Raw genomic sequence first — 6,310 nt, forward strand, 5'->3', positions numbered from 1 at the left:
TAAGCGGCGGACGTAGAACGTCCTGAGTTACCGCAGGTGTGACGTAGAACGTCATCGAACGGGTGAACACTTTTTTTCAAGGAATGGATATTGTTTTTAGGGACAATATGTGTCGTGGCGATGACAGATTCATGGCTACCAATCCATTATTCACGTAAAAAGAAGTTTGAAAATAAGTATTTCGTAACGAAGCGAAATAAAGATTTAATATCATGCTACCCCTATTCTGTGTGCAAATAACGCTACGCTCACGTACGACGTGATCGCAGAGGTACAAGATCGTATGCCTACGCAAATTCAGGCCTGCCTGATCGTAGAACTACGCGATCGTAGATCTGCGTGTTCTGAGACATATGTGAAGTGTAGGACACGTACGCGATGTTTACATGAGTGCATAATCTCATGTCACGAAAGTAATCCAGGTAATGCGGCAGAGCTATGTGTTATGAGCTTTTAAAGCGTTGTATGCCCGTGATGTGCTGCAGAAATTACCACTAAAGGTAGACACACATGACATATGATGACTCATATGTACCAGGTGTTATGCAACGTCCCATTTTATTCCGCTTTGTGAGAATCACGTTTGGCCTGCGCATAGAGAAAGGTTGCGTGCATTTTTAATTGGTCTACTCCGCTTATCGCCCGCTGCTCCGACCTTCACCTCTGGGGGTTGAAACAAGCACATTATACATGCGCACGGTCTTTTGATGTGCAAGGCTCACCAACATCACGGTTCAGCTTCGAAGCTCACAGAGAGGAAGTCGACGTGACGTAACGCCTGGGCACATGCATGGGATATGGTCCACCTTCAGAATCTAGCTTACACTTTGATATCTGAATCAGCAATGTTTTGCGAATCTCTATGGTAACATTGTTCCACCACTTGTGTGCAAAGAGATTGCTGTTGTATAGATTACCATGGATGGTTCTAATGCTTGCGTGGTTATACTCCGTAGCGCCGATGAGAAAAGTTGTTCAGGTGTTGACCCGCTCCTCCTCAAAACGCCTCTCGCTGGGATGTCATTGCACACATACACCATATTCCACTGAAAATAAAGAATACAATTCAGGAAAATACTTGTTCGACACGTTCTCGTGAAGGCAATAAATTTCCGCATACAAATTGAAGAAAACTTCGCAACATTTTCTTCCTGCCCCGCCGCACAAACTGCAAATGGCTTGGTAAAGAAAGACGCACAACTCTTTGAACGTTTAAAATGACGCCGAGCATATTACCGGGGGGCAGCCAGTAGCTAGACAAGAATGATTTCAAATGTATACTTAAATCCTGGCAGCACGAGGTGGCCGTAATAAAATCCTTCACTTTCGTGGCCTACACCTCGTGACCACCAGAAAATCGTATTGTTCACCACCCCACGCATATTTCGGAGCTAAGTCCTTGATTATTGTGGCGGGAGTGTTAGCTTTTCTACCATCCATTGCACTCGACGTAAGTGTAGGATGGCGTTGTCAGCTTTGATTGCGGATTAAGCAAGGAAACACAAGGAAATGCGCAAAGAACTCCGTGGCAATACGTCAACGACGACGAGCGCGTGTTAGCACGTGGTAACGACAGCGCTCGTTTTAGCTGCTCCCTTCGGATTCTCACAGCCAACCCACCCGCCGGTAAGAAGAGAAACCTGTCCCAAAGCAACGCGGGAAAGTCGGGTAGTATTGCTGCATGACGCCAGTGCTTAGTCAGGGGGTGCAGCTAACGGGTAGTAGATTTAGCGTCTTCTTGCCTACTCAGTGCAGTGGCACGTGGGAGGGTGGGAATATAAAATGTTTAGTAGAGAGCTGCACACACCACTGAGGAGTTTCTCAAAGTGGGTTATAGAAAGAGCACTTCCTCGCCGTTTGGGCGAAGAAAGCAAAGGCGGCGGGGGGGGGGGGGGGGGGGGGGGGGGGCAGGACAAGGACACGGAGGCGCCCTGGCAGGAGAAACAAAGGCCGGCAGAAAAAGCGGGGTTAGGCCGATTTTTTATTTGGACCCCACTCAGGAAGAACAGGGTAGTTGGTGTAATGGGGAAAGAAAAAATCATGAAAAACATAACTTGAGTAAAGACGAACCACAAGTGTGACGTTTCTCCAGTGTTTTTTTTGTTTATGTTCGTTCTCTCGCGCGCTGTATCCCGTCGCCAGCCAAAAGCTTTTCCCCTTGAGGAACGCTTCAAGCTGCGGCTCTGTTCTGTTAGCCTGTTCTCGTCCGTCGATATAAAGGTTGTAGTATTTTTGTCATTAATTAGTATCTATTCTTTGTACGGTGTAGGCAGGGGTCGTCTTCGATGGTGCGTGTTTTTTGCATTTTGACAAGTTATGCTGTAAATTTTCACGTGTACGTGTTCTTGAACTCTACACCATGGCCGACCACTCGACGAGGATGAAGCGGAAAAAATGCTTGGTATTCACCACCACACCTTGGCCAAGCCCCCATGTGGGTAAGTGCCATGCTTACTAAGGTGAACAAGAGCAACAACCTGCACAAAAGCAAATAATTTGCTTATTCTTCGTCTATGCTTAGCTAAAAGTGGCGGCTAGCGGGCGTTAAGACAGCTGCTGCAATGAACGACACTAAGCAAGTTTATGCAGCCTTCGTATGCTCATCAAGCAGTTTTGAAGGCCATGAGCCCCTTTTCACGCGAAGGCAATTAAAGCGCTTCTATTTATTCCCTAATTGCAGTGCATTTAAACAAGCAGGAAATGCTATGGCAGCTTTCAGCGCGGCCCCCACAACAGACCTGACATTATGTAGGGTGATATGTGCAAAAAAAGCCTGAAAAAAAACCCATAGTAAAAAGCAAGTTTAACAGCGATTGCTCTACCAGATGCAGAAGTCAAAAGCCGATTTGCGCGTCGGTGTGGTAATTGTCCTTAGCTAACCTCGATAAGCCTCTTAGCAACAACTTGAAGTTAAACGATAATTCGCCGTGCCGGACTCGAAGGTGGTCTCCAAATTTAGCCCGGGACAGTTGCAAAAATTTTATCCGGCGCACCTCCGAAATTTAGACTTGGCCGATTGGGACCAGAATTCATGTCCAACTATAACCGAGCATGTTCAGAACAATGACTGCCTCCTAAATTGGCTCCGGCCCATGCCACACTTTGACCTTGGAGATTTGGGAACGTTTTAACACTATAATGGGCATAACGAAGTTAAAATCCTATCGTATACCATGTCTACCAAGGATACACCATGGTGGCTTGCACTTTCTCACTTGAGCATTGATTCTTGACCCCTGACCTTTGATTTTGATCTTTGACATTTCAGCCCCAATGAGTTTTTGTCGAGGCGGCTCTAAACTCTGGTCACGTGATGTGACGCCAACCCTTGGCCCGCATATAAACGCTCCGTAGCCGCGCCGCGAGTCGGGTGAGTCGGGACTGTCTGCCTATCCATGACGTAGTTATCGCTCGACCTTTGGGTATATTAATGATTAAACCCTGCCTAACTTTTTTTATTCACCATGAAGTTCAAGCAGAGCTTTTCACAAGATTGAAACATGCAAGTAGTTGCCGTTTTGGTACGCTCTGTGAATATTTACCACTTTCCTAACCGCGCTCCTGCTTTACAAGGCGTTCTCGCACGGAATGTGAGCATGAGCCTTCGAGACTGCACTACAAAAAGTAGTATAGGGCGTCTACCTGATTTTACACGAGCTGCATGACCTCCCCTCCGACTGTGTGCGTTAGCCCTACGAGGCTGAGTCGGCTGTGCCAGGCCTTTCATAACGTCTACCTGTTATTGCGCGAGTTGTATGACATCTCTTATACCCTTTTTAGCTGGTTTAGATCTCTACGAGGAAACGTAGATTCTTTGTACAGCTCTACGAGACACCCTAGAAGCACTGCAAGACATCGTAGGGTTCATTACGATTCACATAGCTTCAGGAATCTCAATATAACACATCATCCCCTAGGAATCACGTACACTTCGGAACAACTTTTTAGTTGAGACCTCTTACATAGGTTGGAAAATGCTGGTGCGCTCCAAGCAAAAAAAGCTACCCTAAACTCATGAAGACAGAAGCTATAACCCTATTAATGGATGGGAATTTCATCGCGTGGTGTTGACAATGTTGCATAGAAGAGACGGGCAGACTAGCGAGGCACTGAATAATGCTCCTGATGGGCAGAATTTCACCAAAAACTCGGCGGCGGCGCCGGCAGGAGCCACGATCGCGCTCTGCAATCGCCAAGAAACCGAGCTTTCCGCCACGCGCAATTTAATCCTGTAACGCCCACGCAGCGAATAAATTTCGAGACAACGCGCTGAAATAACTCACAACAACCTCGAACAACATAGAATTAGCTTGGAAGTGCAATAAACAATCTGAAGTCCGATCGCTTATGTCCGCACAAACAAAAGGGATCAAGCCGCGCGCTCGCGGCTTTGATCGTAAGCAAACACACACAAAACGCTGCACGCCATTAACCCCTTCAAAAATACGTACCGACCCCTTGCTTCAAAGGAAATCAGGAGACCGCAGCAATGAACATTGAATATGCAACACTAGCGCGTATCAGCGATCCTAGTAATGCAACCAATCTGCAGGCTGAGAGCGCAATGCAACAGTGCCCATTACCGCGTGTAACAAGGTTTCACACGCACGGTTTCCCCCTGTTCTGGGCGGGCGCGGAGTCGCTGCAATGCTGCCGTTTCGTCGCGAACTACTCCGTAGTCCAAATCCTCTATTTATCACAGTATTTTGTAAAGTGTTAAATTACAACTGAAAAACTTTTTACTTAGTTCTAGATGGCGGATTTCTGTGCACACGAAGACTCTCTCGCCTTGCTTCTACTAAGCGTCGCGTCGTCGTAGGCTGAAGCCTCGGGTGTCGTTACGCTGCTTGTCGTTAATCACCAGCCGGCCAAACCATAGAGCTTCTTCGGCACGCTAATGCTGCGCGCCGGTGCTGATATTTTCTTTTTCTATGACGTTTGAGAGCATGATGTCAAGCGTGGTTGTTGCTTCCCTGTCATAGACCAGTCAAAAAGGCCTCACCTGGGTGGCGTTCTGTAAAGCGATGGGCAAGGGAAAAACGGCGTACTTGGAACGACATCCCTGCTCTCTTTTTCAGAGCCCATATATATGGCAAGACTCCTGCGATGATCCCGTTCAAGCACTTTAGTTACTCTTGCTTCTTGTCGTCTGCTCCTGTCTGCGAGGTGGACACTACGCGCGTGCTCTAGACCTGCCCCTCTTTGCACTTCATCCAGCAGTAAACCACCGTGCGCTGGGAACCGCCCGCAGGTCGATCGCGGATGTAATGACTGGATCTGGGCCGCCGCGCTACTGGACGTCGCTGGACTACCTTTGGAAGTCCGGTGTGTATTTTTCTGTACAAAATATAGCAGTATGCTAACAATAAACAAAAGCGATCCGTGAGACCGTTTGTCTGCGAATGGACCTTTCTTGTCCTGTAGAGGGGCCGACACTCACAAGGAGTTCACGAGACGTTAGCCGAGACGTGGTCGCCGTGACTATGGCCAGGCAGGAGGTTCGTAAGGCGTCTGGCTTGGACTAACGGGTTGCCTTTGGATTCACAGGGCGGCGACCTGGCTCATGGCCTGCAGCACTTCCTTTCGTCTCGTCGTTTGGAGGGCTGTAAGGCTTGGTGAACTTCTTTATCCACTTCGATAAGGGACGCAGCCTGAAAAGGCCAAAATCATGACAACAGTCTGCGAAGCACCTGCCGGACATTCACGTGGGCGAATTCCTGTAAGCTGTCATTGATGGCCGTAGAAGTATACGGGTGCTTCGAACAGAACACTGGTAGTGGCAGTTGTATTCCCAGGTCCTTACGTAGAGGGTCTTCTCGTCTCTCAATGCTTGAGTTGTAAATAAGGGCCAGGCCTCAAGTGATTTTCGCACTAGCTTGGGAAAAAGTTGTTCTTTGATGCATCGCATCAGGAGGATTACTTTCATTTCCTCGCTTATGTTAGCGTATGCGCTGCATAATACACGGCTCACTTCTTCGACGTACGCACTGAAATGCTCATTTGCCTAATGCATGCGAGCTTTGCGTTTGCGGACGATGCTGGTAAATATTTTCTTGAGTTCGCTCTTAAATTTCTTGCAAACTGGCAAGAAAGACTCGCTGTGCTTGTAGCATGCCCTGGCTGGGCTATTCAGACCTAAAAGACGCAGCGGAATTTTCATTGCTCATTCGATTCACTAAATTTCGCACTGCGCTCAAACTAGTTCAAGTATTCCGTTGGCGTCTTCCTAGGGTACTGCACTAAATGTTACAGGGTGACGAAAATGCTGAAGTACTTGCTATTTTGTCTAGGCTTCACTCTCCGCCATCGA

Source organism: Amblyomma mixtum, chromosome 8 (genome assembly GCF_055824585.1).
Source record: "Amblyomma mixtum isolate Tamu chromosome 8, ASM5582458v1, whole genome shotgun sequence".
NCBI classification, from domain to species: Eukaryota; Metazoa; Arthropoda; class Arachnida; order Ixodida; family Ixodidae; genus Amblyomma; species Amblyomma mixtum.